Source organism: Salminus brasiliensis, chromosome 22, assembly GCF_030463535.1.
Source record: "Salminus brasiliensis chromosome 22, fSalBra1.hap2, whole genome shotgun sequence".
NCBI classification, from domain to species: domain Eukaryota; kingdom Metazoa; phylum Chordata; class Actinopteri; order Characiformes; family Bryconidae; genus Salminus; species Salminus brasiliensis.
This window is the reverse complement of record NC_132899.1, coordinates 5,380,815-5,403,149: the sequence shown is the minus strand read 5'-3', so window position 1 is coordinate 5,403,149 and position 22,335 is coordinate 5,380,815. Positions and strand designations below refer to the sequence as shown.

Below are 22,335 nucleotides of genomic sequence, written 5' to 3'. Positions count from 1 at the left end.
GCTTGAACTTTAAATGTAATTTGACTGAGAAATATTAATATTAAAATAAAATTAAATAAGCAAATACATAACACTTATTTTATCTTAAACATCTTCTTTTATTTAAAATATCTTTATTGTATTTACAACTGTGTCTTATTTCATACATGATATCGGTTAAACAGGTACCTGCATATTTAATGATGCACAATGTTTCCCTGTAACCTTCCAGCAAGGTTGGTGTAAACTTACAGTAAATACTGTCAGTATATGGCTGCCAGTAAAGAACGGTAAATTGAAACGTCTACAGTAAACATTTACATTTACATTTAAGGCATTTAGCAGACTTACAAAGTGCTTTGCTATTTACCCAAGAAAACCTTAGCTACTTAGAATAGACTAATAATTCAAAGATATCTCTAAGCTAAGACTTTGCTAAACCCAATACAATAAGGCGACCATAGTACTCTATTCGTCCAAGTATTCTCTGAAGAGGAGGGTCTTCAGTCTGCGCTTGAAGACAGCTATCAACTCGGCCGTTCGGACACCCAGGGGCAGCTCGTTCCACCACTTTGGTGCAGGACAGAAAAAAGCCTGGACGCTTGTCTTCCGCTGCATGTATTTACAGTAGTATTTACAGTAGTATTGAGTTAATAGATAGTAAATAGAAACTATTTGAACTAATATTTTACTAAAATAATTTAGTTTTCACAAGTTTTAAAAAAATAAATGAAACTTAAATAGCATTTTTATTTTGAGAACTGCAGAAATTACATAGAAATAAGACCTTTTGTTCCTGACCTTCAGAATGTTTGTACTGCAGGGCTTCAGAATTAACAGCTTACTGAAGTTTAACCACAAACTCATTTATGAAAACTTAGTAAATTCCACATTTAAAGTGTGGGAACTCTGCTGCTTGTTGTTTTCTGTCGTGTAAAAGAGTATTACATAAAAGTATTAAGCATAATTCACAAAAAATAAACAAACAAACAAATCCTATTAGTCAACTGTCAGAACCTTCAGTAAACTGACTTGTAGACAGCCTTTGTCCACTCGTGTGTGAGTTACAAATGTTGTGTTTTTTTTTGTTTGTTTGTTTGTTTGTTTTGCTTTTTGGCATAATGTAAATCTGGTAGTTGTTCTTTACACTGTGTCCACACTTCATAATAAATAGACCAATAGAAATGCTCCCAAATGATGTGTAATAAGATCTTTTTCCATTGACGTCCTTTGAAAGTTACATGTTTTTCTTTCTCCTGTAAAGTTATCACTATAGAGACAAATGGGTTGTGTGAAGACAATGAAAGCAAGGTTGGCCATCACCTCTGACCTGTTTAATCTGAGCAGATTAAATCAGCACACCGTGTGAAAGGCAGGATTTAAAGCTTGTCTCTAATCTGTTTTTTTTTTGTTGTTGTTTTTTTGGTTTTTAGTGAATCAGATCCTCAGTTTTTTAGTGAATCAGAGACTCAGTTCCACAGTGAACCTGCCCGGTATCTATATTCTTAAATAATTCAGGAAGGCTTGTATCCAGACAAACGAGAGGAGCAGTGGTACAGTTCAGCGAGACAGCTCTGTCTGTAGAGAAATAGAAGAAGATAGGAAGAGAGAAGGAGCGAGGGGGGCGAGAGTGCTCTACAGAGAACAGGCCCTTGATTCAGAGAGAAAGCTGAGAGGCAGGAAGGGTAAGAATGATGGAGAGAGGGGATGTACGAGAGAGAGAGAGAGAGAGAGAGGGAGCACTGCAACCTCTGAAGCAGCACTGATAGAATCAGTAATCCATACTTCCACAGAATACACAATCATGCTTGAGAATGTCGGACCAGTGTGTGTGTGTGTATGTGTGTGTATGAGCGGTGTTGAAAAAATAGAGTATCATGTATGTGTGTGTGTGTGTGTGTGTGTGTGTGTGTGTGTGTACATGCATTAAATCTAAACAGGTGTACCAGAGAAAGCAGAGACCGCTAACAGTACATGCTCTCCACATGACTTTATGTTGGAGCAGAAATCCCATTTACTGCTTCAGTAGGTTTAGAACTGTGTGTGTGTGTGTGTGTGAGAGAGAGAGAGAGAGAGTGTGAGTGGGTGATGGAATGTGTGCATGTTTGTGAATATATGTGTGTGTGTGTGTGTGTGTGTGTGTGTGTGTGTGTGTGTGTGTGTGTGTGTTATTAATGGACGTTTATGGGTGTTCTCACACTTGGGTGTTTTCACACCAATGTTTTAAATGATCTCAGCCCAATGAGTCATGTTTTTTTTTTATACATATAAAAAAAGTTCTATCTCAGACCCCTATAAGCGGATCCACACAGGAACTGAACTCGGACCACCTCCCCAGGTGGTCACAGTACCATCTGTTTGTGCTCCGACTGATTTATGTGTTGTGAAACCTAAACAGTTCCTGAGTATGTATTATACTTGATGGTTGAAGAAACTTGAGGCTCAAGAAACACACACACACACACACACACACACACACACAGTCTCAAAACATTAAAAAGTAGGTAGAAACAAACTGGCTCTGGAGAATGGGTGCCTTTGGGTTTACATCTTGTGAAGAGACCTGGTATACAACATCTGTAGCATCTGGCCTCTCGACTGGCATATACCAGTAGACTGAATTCAGTATGTGGTCTTATGTGTGTGAATCGAGTATTTCACCATTCATTTCAACATTATTTCGTCTGCCAGATCATCATCATTTAGCCTGTTAGAACACTGTTTAGGCAGTCAAAACATGAACTGGTTGGAGCTGACAGAAAAGCTCCAGTAACTCCGCGAACCCATCACCTAGAGACAGATGGGCTCCAACAGCAGAAGACCACATCTTGTTCCACTTCGGTCAGCTAAGACCACAAAGCTGAGGCTGCAGTGGCTCAGCACAGGCTCACCAACGCTGGAAACGTAGCCTGGTCTGATCCATCTCCTTTTCTGCTGAGGCTTTATGTAGGAGTCTATCAACAGTCCAGGCTGGTGGAGGTGGTGGTGTAGTGTTGTGGGGATGTTCTCTTGGCATACTTTAGGCTCATTATTACCAATTAACCATCGCTTAAATGCCACAGACTTGAGTAGTGTTGCTGACCCTGTGCATCCCTTCATGACCACAGTTTACCATGTCCACCTCCATGTCCAAGAGAACACCTTTGGGATGTGGTAGAATGGGAGATTCGCAGCACGGAGGTTTCTACTTCTGCCAACATGGACCAGAATCTCCAAGGAATATTTACAACATCTTGTTGAATCCATGCCACGAAGAACTGAGGCTGGTCCATGCAGTATTAGCATGATGGTCCTAATAAAGTGCTAATTGAGTGTATACTTAAAAACAATTGACATTCTATCAACCCCCAGTCTAATTAAAGATACATATTATTATACTGATCATTTCATAGACAGGCTGTCCAAAATTAATTACATTCTAAAGCTTAATGATCTTAACCCACCAGAAGATCATTCTGCTTCTTCTAAATGTTGGTATCTTAATGGAAACCCCAGATCAGATCCTCTCTATACTAATTACTAATTACCTAAAACTAAAGGTGTTTGAGCTCCCAGCATCTGAGCAGACTAGGAACACTGCTATTATGGCCTGAAGATCGTGAGTTCGAACCCCAGGTCATGCTGCTTCGCCATCAGCAGTCTGAGCCTGAGCCAGCACAATTGGCCATGCTCTCTCTGGGTGGGTAGATGGTCATGCAGGCTGGCACAGGCGTATATAAGCTGATGTATCACACCTAGGGAGACGGTGCCGTCCTCCAACGCTTTCTTCCAAATGCATGGGCTGCCTAGCGCAGCTGTTAAGGGGGGAGTCCTACTGAGCCGTCCCTTAACGTTGAATTATAAGGTTTAATGATCTCAACCCACCATCACAACATTTTGGCAAAAGTAGTTTGGCAAAACCCCAGATGTACATCACACTATTACAATTTAAGGAGCTTCAAATGGGTCTTTAAGTGATGCCATAGAAGAACCATGTTTGTAATAGAGATTGGGAGTGTGGGTGGGAAGACCCTTTCCATCCCCCAACATTGAGATATTTGCAGCTATTGTAAACATATTTGCATTATACCCCAATGCAGAGCGACACCAGCCAACAGAAAGGGCAAAAACAAGCTCACTAACACCCCCCCCCCCCTCCACACACACACACACACACATACACACATAAATTCTGAATGTGTCACCCTATAAGCGTAGCACAGATAAACAATGGGGGGCTCCAAAAAAGTGGAATTTCTTCAATTAATTGCTTTTCTGTCTGGAGGAGGAAAAGCACGCCAGCTGAAAACAATAGCCATGGCAGTGAAATATGCCACAGCACTGATTGTTCAAGCAGGCTGAATGAAGCCATTCACACACGGTTGCATAAGCCGGTCAGTGGAGAGGGGCGTGTGGACTTTGGCCTTTTCTGTAATCTGCTGCGCAGTAAAGGCCCAAAGTGTTTAGCATTCCAAACTCCTGAATTACTCCACTAAACTCATTTGGTAATTATGTAGGAAGGAGTTACGAACAGCACGTGGGAAATCGTAGCACCTTAACACGTGCAAGAACATGCTTACACACACTCTCACACACACAACTGCTCTCTCCTATCTCTACACACACACATATATTGTGCTATCTTAAAGATAAGAAGGACACCTTGAACGTGGGCAATAAATCACAGAGTTCTCTGCATGGGTTTATAAGTAATCTTAGAACAGGAGTCCAAATAATTCTAGAAGTGCCAATGCTTACTTGGGGGGTGTGGGGGGCGGGCGGGGCAACCATAGCCTAAATCGGGGGCAATTGGGGGCCGGATTCCTGCAGAGTTTTTAAAGAAAAGGGATAGTTTGGCAAACCTCAGAATCTACACCAGATCTACTCAATCAACCAAGCCATGCCTGCTATCTGCTATTGCTATCTGGCTTCTTTAGTTTCCAACGGGACGTGCTAGGCTAACACTGCTAACAAACAGTGGGCTTCGACTGTCACCAATCTTCGAAAATAAATGCCAAATCTTGCCCCATTATTATTTATATTATTATTATTATTATTTGCCCCACAAGCTGATCAAAAAAGCTGGCGTCGATTTGTCTAAACAACTTACGATCTGTCTGTATTTTCAGCAAGGTGATTGACAGTAAACACTCTGTGGACAAAAGTATTGGGACACTGTCCAATTCCATGTTTATTTCAAAAATCAAGGTTGTTAAAAAAATTATCCTGCTTTTGTTGAAGTAACTGTCTCTACTGTCCAGGGAAGAAGAAGGCTTTCCACTAGGTTTTGGAGAAGGAGCATTGCTGTGAGGGTTTGATTGCATTCAGTGAGGCCAGTATATTGGAGGATCACCACCCCACCTCATTATCCCCAACTCATCTCAAATGTACTGGATGGAGCACCACCATAATTTCAGAGAGCACAGTTCTTCCACTGGGGGCTGTGTACCCCTCTAGCCCACGCCTGGCACCAATAGGTTCATGTTTATCTGCCCCAGAGAGTTCCTAACCCTAGTGCTTTGGCCATGTGGGTACCATGGCCGATCAGCTGCATCTGGGATCAGGGATAATTCGTACTAATTTCTGTGCTCTTTCCTTGGATTTGGCATTGCCTCCGTGTGCAGTGTTGACATGTACATGGAAGTGTGAGCAGATTATTAGGAACACGTTGGTGAATGTGTGTCTGGTGTTATGGATGTGGGTCACTGGATGAGTCTTCACTGAACTGTACAGTATGGACCCTCGATGTGAGCTGACAAGTACGCGTCAGTGTGTGTGTGTGTCTGTGTGTGTGGGCATACATTCAAAGCCTCTTGAAAATCCCATTTCTCCTGGGTGAGAAAGTGTTACATCCAGCAGACACACACACACACACACACACAAACACACACACACACACACAAGGCAGACAAAACTTGCCCTTCAGGCCGGAAACAGTCAGACAGTCAGATAACACACTGCCTTGACGGTCATATCAGCTGAAAAACACACACACGCTAGACTAGTTCAGACATACCTGAGATATTACAAATGCCAATAGTATATATCACCGATCAGCCATAACATTAGTACCACCTGCCTAATATTCAGTAGGTCCCCCTCGTGCCACTATGACAGATCTGACCATTCAAGGCATGGTCTCCACAAGCCCTCTGAAGGTGTCCTGTGGTATTTGTGACCAAGACTAATGTTAGCAGCAGATCCTTAAGGTCCTGTTAGTTGTGAGGTGGGTGGGGCCTCCAAGAAGCACCAAGAAGCTTTGGGTGACCTGGTCACCGGTTGTCCTTTCTTGGAGCACTTTTGGTAGGTACTGACTACTGCATACCAGGAATACCCTATAATACCTGCTGGATATGTAGGAGATGTTCTGACCCAGTCGTCTAGCTATTACAATTTGGTTCTTGTCTTGGTTCTAGTGGCTCAGATTCCAACACTTGCTCATTTCCCCTGCTTTTAACTCATCACCTTTAAGAAATGATGGCCTAATACTTTCCAGCCCCCTTGAGATAGATATAACATGCTTTTCCATCACTGTGTTCATCATTAGAACATCTCCAAAGTTCTCCTCTCTCATGGAGTCTAGTATTATTTAGAGTTCTCCTCATATCAACACCTGGTTTGGTGGTAAATCAGGGCTTAATGATGGTAAATCAGGTGAGCTGCTGCTGCTACTGCTGATGGAGTTGAACACATCCTCCACGCTGTGCTAGCTGGACTGGGGGACGTCCAGGAGAAACCTGGAGGATCCGAGCTCTGTTTTTCAGACTAGCTCACAAGATCTCACCTAATTTATTCAGAATGATAAATTCTTGTTTTTGACCCATCCATCCATCCATCCATCCCTCCTCTTCCTGGTCAAGGTCATGGTGGGTCCAGAGCCTACACAGAATAATTGGGCGCAAGGCAGGAATACCCCCTAGGCAGGGTGCCAGTCAAACACAGGGTGAAACCAGCTGAAACCAACATGGACATGAGAAGAAATCAAACTGCTCACAGACAAAGACTGGAGCATGTATAAAACCCTTAACCCCAGGCTCCTGGAGCTAAGTGGCATATATACTACCTGCTGTACAAGCATGTCACCCTTGATCCCTTTCTAATATGTAATCCAGTAGGCCTCCAGGAGCACGAGTGGTTCTCCTGCAGCAGGCTAAAGTCATGTCTAGCTAGAGCTTTCTAACTCAAGGCAACCAGAGGAAATTCTGAGGAGAGATGTGAGATAATGAATTGTGCCAAAGGCAGCAATATGGTCCAGGAGACACAGTGAGTGCTGCCGTGAGGGTGTCTGTGTGTGTGTGTGTGTGTGTGTGTGTGTGTGTGTGTGTGTGTGTGTGTGTGTGTGTGTGTGCGCATGTCTGAACGTGCTAGCATTTCATTATCCTGACATGAAATCCATGCTGGTTACCCATGGAGAGTTCTCTCATCACTGATTGGTCTGATTAGAACAGAACTGGTTGCAGAATGAAGGAGGCAGTGGGGAACGCTCACTCATCTCGTCAAAGTGGGCTATCATGCTCAGAACGGCCTATCCACGCTCTGCCCATGCATTCTTTCATATCACCCAGAGACACATCGGGTCAGCTTTACAGGGCACTGACAAAATACCATTCAATTTTATTCACCTTTCAGAATCACTTACTGAAAAAAAAGGTTCTTTGACCATATGTCCAAATGTTTGTGGGCACTCCCTCTAAGTCCCTGTAGAGACTCTCTAAAGCAGATAAACATGGACCTATTGGTTCCATGCCCAATGCCAAACATGAGCAATAGGGGTGTCAAAGCCCCTTAGCATTGAGCTGTGGACCAGTGCAATGGTGTTCTCTGGATTGATGGATGGTGCTCAATCCAATATCTTTTGGGGTTGGACCATTTTTTTTTTTTTAGGAGTTTGGGATGAGGTGGGGTGGTGATCATCCAACATCCTGATCTCACTAACGGTCTCAGAATGCAAACAAATCCTCACAACAATGCTCTAATTCAGTGGTCAGGGATCAGGATAGATGCAGGCATTTTAATCCAGTTAAAACAGATCCAGTTCCGAGTCCTCCAGACACCATTAACGGACAATGTCCCCAGTAGGCAGCAGAGGTTCTGCAGTGTGGAGCTATTTTACAGTGAAACATGAAAACAGACCATAATATCTGACTCTTTATAAAACCCTCACTGAAACGCTCTGTTTTACCAGCGGGAGAACCGGAGAACCAGTGCTCACCTTTCTGAAGAACCCCTTTAGAACTGAGTGGAGGCTAATGCTAATGCTAACACACACACACACTCACGATATAGAAACGCAAATCACACACACAGCACATTCACACACTATAAACCAGTTATTACACACCAGTAGACCAACAACCACAGATACCAGTCCAGAGTGTGTACCACTACATACACTTGACTTAACTGCAGTGTTGTAAAGGAGCTGGGAGCTGACTGGTCAGGGAGGAGAGTCAGACTGGATTATTAGATATTAAACATTATAAAACATCATTTTAAGAAAAGTCTTGACTAAACGAAATCAATCAGTCCAGAAAGTCTGATTATAGAAACTGATACTGAAAATAAAGGGATTTTACTGAACCCATTAATCAGCAGCTCGTCTCGAGCTGAATTATTTATACAAACACAATACCGATCTAATCATTATTGGATGATACTCAGCATTAATAAAACTCAAAATAACTGGAACGGGACATCCCTAATAGATTTTAAAATTAAATAAGTTATAAACAACAAAATTTCCTGTTATAATAATATTAGCTGAATTATTCGGATCATCTGAGATCAACGATATGGTAAATGGAAGGAATTTCCACAAAACCTCTAAAATTTCTCATGAGATCAAACGTTCTGTAAAGCCTGTCTGACCCGGGAACAGGTCCTACAAAAGACTGTGTTTGTGGGCGGAGCATGAACAGGTCCGTTTTTTAAGGGGTGGGTGGGAGGGGGGGTTATCTTGCCTCTTGCTTCAGTCTTTTCAACATACAGTCGATGCAATTAGTTCATTCCGCATGGAACTTAGGAGTGGGCAATTTGGGTCACTAACACTTTAACGTGTGTGTGTGTGTGTGCGTGTGTGTTTTCTGCAGTGTAAGCACATGCTGTCCTCCATCTGGTGTTTGATAGAGGCAGCTTCCTTTCCTGAGTAGCCAGTCTTCCTGTTCCACTCTGGCAGGAAAATCACACACACACACTAACACACACACGCAAAGCCACCAGGTTCACATAGACAACCATGCACACACACACAGGCAAAGCCACCAGGTCCACATAGACACACATAGACACAAAGACAGACCCCCCCTCCCCTTTTCCACACAAACACACACACCACTACCATAAAGCTTAGAAATACCTGAAGCTTACTTTTCTATATCTCTGTAAATGGGCTAGATTGACACACACAAACACACACACATACCTACACAGATCCTTTCAACACACACTGTATATATTAGACTAACCTAGCACTGAGCCACATCCTCACACACTCTAATTCAACACTAATCCACCATTAAAGCAACAGCATCAGCGAAACAATGGGAAAATCTGGACACAGTAGTCTCGAGTCTTGCCCTGAACAGTGAGGGCTTCCTCCTTGCACACCTCCCATGAAAATCGAACCTGTGCTTTCTGATGGTAGATACTGTAAATTTTAACTGTGGCGAGAGCTACCTGTAGGTCCCATGATGATCGGTTAGGGTTGTTGGAGATCTCTTAAGCTTGTTTACACCTGGCATTAACATGCGTTTTGCCTCTGGACAGTATCTGGATCTACTATGACCGGATTCTGTTTATACTGGTCATCAAAATGCACCTCCAGTGTGATCAGATGAGCCACACCAACAAGGAAAAGTGATCTGATTGATCTGATCTCCAAAAAACACTGTTCATGCCAGGTATAAACAGCCTCATTACTCATCTTGTGGTTCTGCTCTTGGGCTGAACTTGCTGGGACGTCCTGACCTGGCCATGTTAGCAGTTGTATCCCATCATTTAGTGGACAGTGGGACAGTGGCTGATTTCTGTGAACTGTTCTGAGATCTTCTTAAACCCCTTCCCAGACTCCTGTGCATCTACATCCTTCTCTCTGAAGGCCTCAAAGAGCTCTCTGGATCTGGCCATGATGATCATCTTCACCCCTCACTTCAACCATCAATCAAGATCAGATCAGACTAAACGTCTGAGGGTTAAATAAGACTCCAGACTCCTCCAGAATAATCCTCTCCAACCATGTTCTGATCATCTGCAGCTGATGTTCTGCTCCTGAGTCTAATTCTACACACTTGAAGGAGTAATAAATGTGTGTGGGAGGGTTCTGAACTTTTTCCTAATAGAAATGACATTTCTATTCATTCTATTTTATAAATGATGATTGAAGACATTTCTTCAGTTGGGTGAGTTTAGTTAGATTACCTCCATCTCTGTGTTCATCACATGAAGATCAAATGTCCAGATGTTTAAGTATGTGAAAAACAAAGGTTTCCATAGGGTGTCCTAATTTTTTCACATCTCTGCAGTGCATCCATTCAAAAAAACCTGGCTGCATCCTTAGTGTCTTGCATCCACGTTCTCCGCACAGTCCCGCATTACGAGAGGAGCAATAACTAGAACAATGGCTTTATTTAAAACCCTTTGAAGCCCTGAGCAAAAACCGCCTCAGTGTCTCTTAATGGAGAGAAAGAGACTGAGTCACAAATGAAAACCCAGTATGTGTGTGTGTGTGAGTGAATTTGCACACCCCATAATAAGCCCTGGCAGGTATCCTGGGGTGACAGATATACAAATGAATAAACAAACCAGAAAACAAATCAAACAGACAGTAAAGCCTGTTTTCGCCTGACTGGCTTTAATAGATGGAGAGGGATTGCCATGACGAGTAGCCTGGAATTCCTGTGGGAGTAAATTCACCTCCAGAGCAAAACCGGCCTGTAGAACGCTGCCTTCAGTGCTTTCAAAGAGAGCACAGAAAGACACTTAGTGAAGGGACAAACTCTGGGAGCTGTCTTCAATGCACTCCCAGTACAGAACGGCACTAGTCTTGAAGGGACTAGCCCTGAAAGCCTGCTTCCAGAAACAGAAAGAACCATATATATTAGATATATTTTTTAGTACTGCCAGTTAACCCACCAGTTCGTAGCTCCCCCTAGCACTAGCAATGCTCCCGACACTAGGAGGATAAGGACGTAACACATCTCCTCCAACACATGCAAAGCCAGCCATCGCCTCTTTTCCAACTGCCATCCATGCGGCATCACCGGGCAGCCGACACGCTCCCCAGCTCCACCGCACCAGCTAACAGATGCCTGTGTCGGCCAACATTGCTTAAGAGTGATGAGTGGAAAGGGCGCCATCTACCCACCTGGAGAGAGCACAGATAATTGTGCTCTCTTGGACTCCGGCTGCTGATGGCAAAGTGGCATGACTTGGGATTCAAACCCCTAACCCCCGGGTGAGCCACTTAGAGCCCAGGCCCAGTTTTTACTACAGGTGTGTGAAGAACCTTGCTGCACTGATGGCAGCATTCTACAGGCCGGTTTAGCTCTAGAGGTGAATCTGCTCCTACAGGAATTCCAGGCTTCTTGTCACGGCAATCCCTCTACATCTACTAAAGCCATCTTTTTTAGGCACCTTCATTTTTAGGAGTGCAGAGAGTAGAGTCAATACCAGCGGGCCTTATTCACCAAGCTCTGAGGGTGGAGCTTCTGTGGTTGAGACTATTTCAGGACGTGAACTGTAAGGCATTTCACATGAACATCAGTCACGAACTGTGGCTATCACCAGCTAATACGACACGTACGCAGGAATATGCGGCGTCACTGCTTTGAACGGCAGCCCCTTTTATTTTAATCCTGCGTTCTGGGTGCACAGCAATGCTAATATTTTTAGCTCTGAGCTGAGATGTGTAAAGTGCTGAGCTGACAAAACTTCTTCCACGGTCTGCAAAGTTGCTAATTGGTGGATCTTTCACATCACCATTTCAGTTCCCTGTTTAAGTCGTGTGGGTTTGAGCACAGGGAAGAGATGGTCACAAAGCCACTGCACGAAACAAGCTTAAGCTCACATTTGTCCTTCAAGGTGTCTTCTAATAGGCAATTACAATATATTGACAAAAGTATTTGGACACCGGCAGGTTACGCGTTCAGGAGCTTTTATGACATCACATTCTAAACCCATAGGCATTAATATGGAGTCGGCCCCCCTTTTGCAGCTCTAACAGCAGCAGGTCTGGAGCAGTTATTGAGTCAGTTATTGAGCAGTTATTGAGTCAGCAGAGCATTGGAGACTTTTCTGCACTATGCTCTAAGCTACTCTCTGTGGTTCCACCTAAACACTTCTACTTTTCAATAATACCACTCACAGCTGATGGAGGAAGACCTAGGAGGGAGGAAATTTCACCAGCTGACTTGTTGTTGTTGTAGCGGTGTCTCCTATCACATACAGAATCACGCTGGAGTTCAGGGAGCTCTTTAGAACCCACACCCATTCTTTCACTAACCTGCAGAAAGGCAGACTGCATGGCTAGGTGCTTGATTTTATACACCTGTGGCAATGGGACTGAGTGAAACATCTGGATGCAATGATTAAGGTGTCCAAATACTTTTGTCCACATATAGTGTATTATAGTGACACTTTTTTCCCGTGGTGCTTGACCGTACCTGATAGAGTGGAGATTTAGTGTCTGCTGATCCCGATGTCCATTATAGCCGGCGTTCTGCTGGAAGAGACCGGCTGTCACATCGCTTCACCGGCTCTCCGGCTCTGTGGCCTCTCTCACTTTCACTCTGTCTCCTCTGTCAGCAGACTGTGGAAGATATCACCCAGTCCCTTCTCGGCTTCTTCTGTTCCTCCTTCACTCGCGTCTCTCTTTACCCTCGTTCGGCCCAGATTAGTCTCCTGAATGCTCCTGAACAGAGGTGGCACGTTTCCAGACGGATTCGGCTCTTAAAGCAGTGCTTTACCACCTGCAGAGAGAGAGCGAGAGAAATAGAGAGAGAGGGAGGGGGAGAGGGGGAGGGAGGGAGTGGGGTAGTTGGGGGGAAGGGGGGGAGACTCAGGTTAGGTATGGATCCAGGAGGGCATTATTCATTAGAAGCAGAGGTTGATGCTGAGGAGTATGAATTTTTTAGCTGGTAGGCAATATCCCAAATCCCACTGAGGAACAGCAGGCCAGCAGTAAAATGATAGCAAACACACACACACACTCACACTCACACACACACACACACATAGACAAGGCTCACATGAGGACAGGTGTCCGGCTGTGCTATTCTCAAAGCCAACCATAGAGAGGTTCAGTCCCGTTCTGTCTAACTGAACATTACAACCAACCCACGTGCCGTACGGAGCAGCAGAGAATGAAGTCATTACATTAGTCAGAGCCTCACAGCCCACAAAGCCTCAGATCAGACTAATCAGACTGTAATATATAACCGAGTTGGACAAAGATTATATTGCTATGACTTTGGCTATTTCCATGAACTCTGTAAATACATTGGTCAGAAATTTTATATAGAGCTCAATTGCAATTTTCTGTATGATATAAGACCAGCGTTGTGGTTAAGAAGTGATGTGATGTGCAGAGAGACCCCAATAGATTGGACATGCCTGACTGAATATGTGCTGATCATCATCATCATCATCATCATCATCTTAAAAACATGTGATCCAAATGCTCGGAAGAGGATAGGAGGACATCTGATAGGAGATGATTTGGTCTGATGGATTGGGCTATGAAGACTATTTAATGGTTTTGCTAAATGAGTAAATGTGCATATATTAATATACACTAACATTAACTGTAGCTGCAGGGTATAGGAGGTAGTCCCACCCTCACACATACACACTGGCCTACTAGAAACCCCCCAGAGATGACTAACTATCCTAACTACGGTGGAAACCGATGTGTCCCCAGCACACAGTAAACCAAACCTCTGTCTGGTACTGCATGTATATATATGTATGTATGCAAATGAGATGGTATGTCCATTTTAACCCATATTTAAGGGTAATAATTGCAATAACCACTGATATACATCTGTATAAAATCTAATATTAATATTAAATAAATACATTAATAATAATCTAATATAAAGTATTAATACAAAACAGAATAAAGTGTATGTTTCAGTGTTTTAGTTAAATATTGTTTTACTGATGGGTGCAACAGCAGAAACTCACTGGGGATAGAGCTGCCATCATTCTTTGTTTTTTGTTTCCTCCATGTTTTTCTTTTCATCAAAAAATGAGACCCTCACACTAAAGCCCACCATACACTCACACATACCTCAACAGACACCCCCACTCTACCTCCATGCTCACTTTCTCAGGTAACATTTGCTGCTGAATACTGTAAAACAGAACTACTGTGTTCTACTACCTCAGTAACTGCTGGGTTTATATATTTATATTTATATATATGTTGCTGTCATGCAAAAGCTTTGTATCTCCATGTATGCAATTTTTCATGTTTTAACATGCAGTGTGAATTTGGAGGTTGTTTATTTTTAATCAAGTCGAAATGTAAAGATTAATGGACCAATAGAAATGCTCCAAACTGACCCAAATTGAAGACCAACCCCCTGCCCCTTTGTCCTATTCAGTACTGAGTGTCACTCATGTACATCATATTTATTGCGTTGTTCTTAGCTCTGTGTTTGCACACTGTGTGTAGTGTTAGTGTAGTGCAGTGTTGCTCCAGGTTGCACCACAGTCCTGGAGGAGCATTACTTCATTCCACTGTGGTATTCTTTTATATGGCTGAAATTATTTATATATTATTAATTACAATTATTTATATATATGTTAATGTTGGCTTTACAGGCATCTCAACAACAGTGTTACCAAGAACACACACACAGTAAAATAAATTAGAGAATATTCATTAAACACTATAAAATAAAATAAAATAAAATAAAATAATAATAACAAATCATTTACATTCGTATTTATTGTTTTATTCGGCATGGGAGGGGTTGAAGGTGTCATTTTACAAGAGTGGGTGGGTGGGGTTTGAGTGGATTTCTTTTGTTTTCCATATCTGCCTACCATGATGCGATGAGTTCAGATTCTTCAGTTCTGTCAATGTTGGCCATACATCGCTGAAATGAGCTTTACAGTATAATGAATGGTTAGATATTACTATCATTATTACCACCTATTTTAATGTGTAGAACCATTACAAGATTCTTTTCCTTCATGGAAAATAACAACACTTTCCCAAGGTAAGGGTCATTTATGCCATTTTAATGTGGTCATTTATGCCAGTGGTTACCAACCCTAGTCCTGGAGAACTCTCTGCCCTGCACATTTCAGTGTTTATCTGCTCCCAACACACCTGATCTATCTAATCAGCTTCCTGAGCACCTGGAGGTGGTGTGTTAGGACAGGAAACCATTAAAATGTGCAGGACAGGGGTCCACATGGACCAGGGTTGGGAATCACTCTGCATTGTGAAGTGTTGTTTTCCATGAAGGAAAAGACTCACCTTGTAATGGTTCTACATAGCACCAAAGGGGCATTCAAATTCAAAATAAAAAAGGGGTCAAACTTCTTAAAATAAATTAAATTAAATCAAATGTAGCAGCAAAAACAGTAATCACTCTTATTTCTTCTTAAATCGATCAATAAAACAAACAACTAATTTTTTTTACCTGCTTAACAGTCACCTATCCTTCGGTTCATTGGACAGCTAGCTTTCCCACTGTTTGGTGCTGTAAGTAACATGAATGTGCATTTAGACAAGCGATGTTCATCAGACCCATGATCAAAAAAATGGACCATGAATTTGTTGTTAACTCCAGTAACTGTAACTAGTTAACTACATTTCCCACAATGCCGCATTGTTGATTGCTTCGGAATGCAGTTTTCCAAGCTGCTTTCTCTGTTGCGAGGGTGCCTGGTTACGTTTCAGGCATGATACCATACCCCATTTAATAAATGTATAACTGATCTTCTCCCTACGATTCTCCATCTCTCCGTCTTCTGCAGGGAGAATGACTATTAAATATTATAACACTGGATGTATGCACAGTACATCATTGCCATGACTGTATTAAGATATATCAATTATAATTAAGAATATGTTGCAAACCTGAGCAGTACAACAGTTTAGGTGGTTCGTGACGTTTATCAATAATAAATAAATAGTTCTGATCAGAGGAGGACGGGTCGGGTCCCCCATGTGAGTCTTGGTTCCTCCCAAGGTTTCTTCCTCCAGCTCTGAGGGAGGTTTTGGCTGCTCACTGGGGGTCTTAGGTTTTCATGTCTTCTTATGTTGTTGATTTCTTGTCTTTTTACTAATTACTGATTGTGTAAAGCTGCTTGGTGAAAACACCAGTTATATATAAGCTCCCAATATATAAGGTGGTTGGTGTGGCGCAACAGATAACACCACTACCTGCCAGTGAGTTAACACACTATGTGGGAGACCGGGGTTCGATTCCTGGTCTGGGTGACTATGCTGCGCTACACCAGTAAGAGTCCTTGGGCAAGACTCCTAACACTACATTGACCCTCCTCTGTAATACGAGTCACCTTGTAAGTCGCTCTGGATAAGAGCGTCAGCTAAATGCCATAAATGTAAAATAATTACTCGTATTATACTCGTATACTCTTACTGGTGTAGCATAGTCACCCAGACCGGGAATCAAACCCCAGTCTCCCAAATTGCATGGTGGGTCACTGGCTTTTAGTGTTGCGCCACACCAACCACTAATAAACTTGATATACATTTACACAATTAATTTGATTTGATTTGATTGGATTTGATCATGAAACTGTGGGAGTGAAATCACAGTCGGAGTTTTGGTTTCTGAAACAGCTCCTTCAGTACCTCCAACACAGATAGAAGAAGGTCAAGCTCCAGATTAACTCTAGTAAGACCTCAAAGATATCAAGTCAGGAATCCTGCAGTTAAGGGCACAGGACATCCTTGTAGAGCAGCAATATCTCCCTGAGCTGATATTTACCACCCAGTGGAGAAACATTAGGGCAAATCCCTTAGTAATCCAGCCTTCGTGAAGCCCACTCTGTGCACAGTCCTGAATTCAAATGTGCACCAGTTTGCGCTAACAGATCTGGATTTGACTGGAACGCTCAAGCTTCCTCCTACAGCTGTCACGTTCTGGAAGAGGCTTGTGTATTTGAACAGCTTTGAGAATTATGACAAATGGGACTGCACATGCTACCCATGCAAGCCTCACCACAGAGACGTCTCCTTTATGATCTCCACAGCAATGTAATCCAAGCAAGCAAACTCCTGGGGGAGAGGCTATATATGCATTTAAATGAGCAAGAAATGGAATGGGGTGAGGGGTGGGTTTGAATACCATGAGTGAGTGAGGGAGGAAAGAGGCAAGAAAAGAGAAGGAGGGAGCAAGGGTGGCAGTGCTCAATTTATCTACCTGGGAAAATAGCAAGACTAAAGAATCCCTGGTGCTCGTACATTCCAAGCTGTTGCTATGGTGATGGTCTCGTCTAGCAACCAGTCTGTGTGGGGGGTTACTGGCTGGATTATTTTCCCCTTATATGAAATCGTTGCGAAGGTGCACTCCTAAAGGTCTCCAGATGGTTTCAGGAGAAATCTCTAATTGGCGGATGTTTTGTAAACTGTAAAAACGTCCAGCAAAAGGTTCCTTATAGAACCGAAGATAGTTCTGACATCCCATCCTCCCGAAAGGCCTTATTTTACTTTCCTAGATGGTTCTACAAAAAAAAACAAATTGATGGACGTCTTCTAAACTGTCAAAACCCTTCATTGAAAGGTTCCTTATCTACCATGGCATCCTTCTTGTCTGGGATCTTATGTTTCTCCTAACAGATTCCTAGATGGTTCTAGGAGATATCTGTAACTGGTGGAGGTTTTCTACACTCTATAAACCCTTTATTGAAAGTTTCCTTATGGAACCAAACACCGTTCTGCCCTGGCACCCCTTCAGAAAGCCTTTTTGGCACTTTTTTTTTTTTTTACTCTTAAAGATCTCCAGATGGTTTCAGGAGAAATCTCTAATTAGCAGATGTTTCGTAACTGTAAAAATGTCCACAGAAAGTTCCTTATAGAACCAAAGATCGTTCTGACATCCCATCCTCCTGAAAAGCCCCTTTTACCACCTTATTTTACTTCAAGATTTCTAGATGGTTCTACAAAAACCCTTTATTGAAAGGTTCGGCCATGGCATCCTTCTAAATAGCTTTTCTGGCACCTTATGTTTCTCCTAACAGATTCCTAGATGGTTCTAGGAGACATCTGTAACTGGTGGAGGTTTTCTACACTCTATAAACCCTTTATTGAAATGTTCCTTATGGAACCAAACACAGTTCTGCCCTGGCACCTTATTTTAATTCTAAAATGTTCCTTTATGGTTCTAAGAGAAATCTCTACTACATACCCTCCACTGAAAGGAACCATGTTGGAACCATGTTGGCATCAATCCAAAAAGCCATTTTGGCCTAACTGGTGGAGGTTTTCTACATTGTAAAAAAATGTCTAATTGGTAGAGGGTTTCTAAACTGCTCTCCAGTAAAATGTTCCTTACGCAACCAAACCCTGTTCTGCCATGGCACCGTTTCAAAAAAAGGCTTTTTGGCACCTTTTTGTACTCCTAACTATCTTTGTAACCAAAGATAGTAATTTCATCCTTCCAAAAAGCCTTATATTATAAAGTTCTGCCATTGCAGCTTATTTCAATCCTAAAATATCACAGTTCTAAGAGAAATCTCTACTACATACCCTCCACTAAAAGGTTCTCATTGGAACTAAATAAAGTCCTGCCTTGGCATCCATCCAAAATGCCATTTTATCATAATTTGTGGAGAATTTTTAATCATAAACACTTCCTATCTGGTTCTAGTAAAAATGTCTCCATTAAAAAGTTCCTTATGCAACCAAGCACAGCTCCGCCATGGCACACTTCCAAAAAGCCCTTTTTGCCACCTTATTTTTTTAAAGGAACAGCCACATCCCACCAGAATGTCAGTGCACAAACACATCCCCCAGCCTTCACACTGAAGGGGGCGGTCTAAATTGAAATGTCATGCTTACACACTTCTGTCATGCTTTCATTTTCTCTGACAGCCACGAAATGACTGAAAAGAAAGCGATTTTGAGGACTCTCAACATTGAGACGTTTGAGGATTTGAATGTTCAGGCGAAACCACTGGCTTTTCCCTCCTGATTTGGATTTGCTCAGAGAGAGGAGATGGCTGGGAGGTGCGAGCGTTCTGGTGCCTGTCAGATGATGGTGTGATTTACGTAGAGTTACATGCAATTTAAAAGCAGAGGATGCATGTCAAGGCCACGTCAAAACATGCTGCATTCATTTCACACAACAATAGCTCCATTCAGCATCTGCATAGTGTGGAAAAGACATCACTTAGCTGTTATGGACACAATGTGCTAAAGAATTCAATAATTACGTGTTAGTCGTTGTTCATTTTTGTTTAAATAAGTGCTCAGATGCAGTTTTACAAGCCTATTTACCACCCTGTTACTTTGTCTCTGAATAAAACACACGGTGGACTCATGAAAAACACTAATTTTTATAGCATTTATATAGGTTTATAGCACCAGCAACGGCTCACAGAACGGACTGTAGCCGGGTTAGCTTTTAGCCTAGCCCTCACTGGCTTACCCGGATTTGGCTTTCTTAAGTCTTAACGGTAAAACAATAATCCGGTGCTTTCCCTTCTGAAGTGTGTTTACTGCTCCAGTTTGGTTCAGCTGAGGCAGCCTAGCTTGTTTTTGAGGGAGCAGACGATGTGGTTTTGAGGCCTGGTTTCCGTAGCAACCCATATTCCCATAATTCGGAGGTGATGAGCCGCTCTCCAGTATCAGCAACACTATACTCTTCTGAAGCCGCAGCTGCATTTTATCGTCCCGCCATTTCACCAGCTTTGACTAGAGCTTTCTCCCTGTAGTGAGCGGGGTTTATGTAAATTTGGTGCCATCAAGACTGTGATGCAACAGTTTTAAAGTTTTGGAATCGGCCTGTTTTCCAGCTCTGTTTGGAGTCTGCTGGATGTCCTTTTTTGAGAGGAACGGCTTTTTTTGAGGTTCACAGTTTGTCACATATTCATCTACGTCAAGGTAGACACAGTTTTCCATTCGAAAGCCCCTAGGACACCTAAAGATGCAATGCACCTGCGACGGGGGGTCCGCATTGAGACGTAACGCCCAAGTAAAACTGCGTAAAAATCATTATCTTCAAAGATAAAGCACGGCTTCAGTTCAAACGCCGCCGGCAGACTGTGTGAATGGCACAGTCTGATCCTATTCACCAGTCCTCCGTCAAGAGGGACATAAGTACTTAAGATCAATGAGGACACACATCTTTTATCTTCCCACCATGCTCTGAGCCCCCGCACTGTGGAGAACGGTCTGAGAGTGACCTTTAGAGCAGCAGATGAAAGGGACCTGCTGTGACCGAGCGCTCTCCACGCGTGAAATCTGGTTACAGTCCTTTTATACGTGTAGAACAAGTGCCTAGCCAATTATGGAGGTCACCTCTGCTCTCGTCCTGTCCGGCTCACATGTGTGTCATGTCACTGCCATGCCTGCCATGCTGCTGGGGGGGTAGGGGGAGAGCTAGTTAACCATGGGTGAAGGGCAGAGCATGTCTGGGTGTAGAGAGGGAGGATGCAACGCTGCAGAAGGCCAGTGTGAAGGCCCACATTCAAGTAATGCATAGATTCAATGCAGTCCTGGAGTGTGTTATCACTCGTCTCTGTGGTTTTACATGATTACACACACACACACACACACACACACACACACACACTCTCTCTCTCTCTCTCTCTCTACCCTAACCCCTACAGAGTGATCAGGAAGTGGCACAATCTGAAACAGACCACGTCCCTCTTGCCATGTCTGAAAATATCAGAGCCAGTCACATGCCATGTTTCTGTCTCAAAGTAGCTGTTGAAGACCTCATTTCTGTGCTCCACTTTAATCAATCTGTGCAGAGGGCCATTTTTAATGACTGACAGATTTATCAGGCCAGTTGGCTGGAGGTGCGGAAGACAGATATATGATATTAAGCAAGCGATTCAATCTAGAATAAACGCATTTAATCTTTTTTATCATACTTTACTATTTGGCAAAATTGACTTTAATATAATATAGGGGAAAAAAGCAGATGTCAGCCGGCCATGTTGTGCTCATTATCAGCCAACACTATCTCTTTCTGTTTCCCTCCATCTGTTTTGCTTTCCTATTGTCTCCCTCTCTCGCTCGGTGGGCATCTGTTTCCGTCCGCTGCAGTTTAAAGCTATGAAAACACGGCTCATGTCGATAATATGGGAGAGTCATGATCTTGCGTCATACCATAAAAAAAGAATTGTGGGTGTTATGTAGGTGCCCAGGTTATGGTTTCATTAAAAAGATGAAATAATAACACAATCAATAGCATAGGTATTTAACATATTATAAATTTGCACCTCCAAAAGAAACCGAATGCACCAAAATGATGAGTGATGTTTCGAACGTCAATACTTTGACTTTTTGCAAACCCAGATTTTCCCAGATTATTTTTTTACTATAATAAAACATACAACTGTTATATATATATATACAGTCATGCCCGAAAGTATTCATACCCCTGGCAAAGTTTGACTTAAATTTACTTTTATTTAACCAGAAATTATATTTTTGCCCGGAAATGACACAGGCATCTCCCAGGAGATAACACAATGATGTACAAGAGGCATCATTGTGGGAAAAAATATTTCTCAGCTTTTATACACATTTGAACAAAAAGTGGCATGTCCAAAATTATTCATACCCTTCTCAATAATCAATAGAAAAGCCTTTATTGGCTATTACAGCAATCAAACGCTTCCTGTAATTGCTGACCAGCTTTTTGCATGTCTCCACTGGTATTTTTGCCCATTCATCTGATAGTGATGAGCTCCAACTCTTTGAGGTTCGAGGGTCTCCTTGCCATCACCCTGATCTTTAGCTCCCTCCACAGATTCTCAATTGGATTCAAGTCAGGACTCTGGCTGGGCCACTGCAAAACATTAATGTTTTTGTCTGCTAACCATTTCTTCACCACTTTGGCTGTGTGTTTTGGGTCGTTGTCGTGCTGAAATGTCCACCGGTTCCCAAGGCCAAGTTTCTCTGCAGACTGCCTGATGTTGTTGTTGAGAATCTTGATGTATTGCTCTTTATTCATGGTGCCATTTACTGCGATCAAGTTCCCTGGTCCATTGGCTAAAAAACACCCCCAAAACATTAGGTTCCCACCACCATGTTTGACAGTGGGGATGGTGTTCTTAGGGTTGAAGGCTTCTCCTTTTTTACGCCAAATGGTGCACACATCATTGTGGCCAAACAATTCAATTTTTGTTTCATCTGACCATAAAACAGAACACCAGAAG

At 42.7% G+C, this 22,335-nt stretch overlaps 1 protein-coding gene across 3 annotated transcripts in view; it reads right to left on the bottom strand.

The window, feature by feature from the left end:
* ptprea (protein tyrosine phosphatase receptor type Ea) overlaps nt 1-22,335 on the bottom strand; it is a 137,164-nt gene that overhangs the window by 62,514 nt on the left and 52,315 nt on the right. For all 3 annotated transcript variants that reach the window (XM_072668107.1, XM_072668106.1, XM_072668108.1), the window contains exon 2: nt 12,618-12,923. The gene's annotated coding sequence lies outside the window, so the exon portion shown is untranslated. The remainder of the gene's footprint in view (nt 1-12,617; nt 12,924-22,335) is intronic.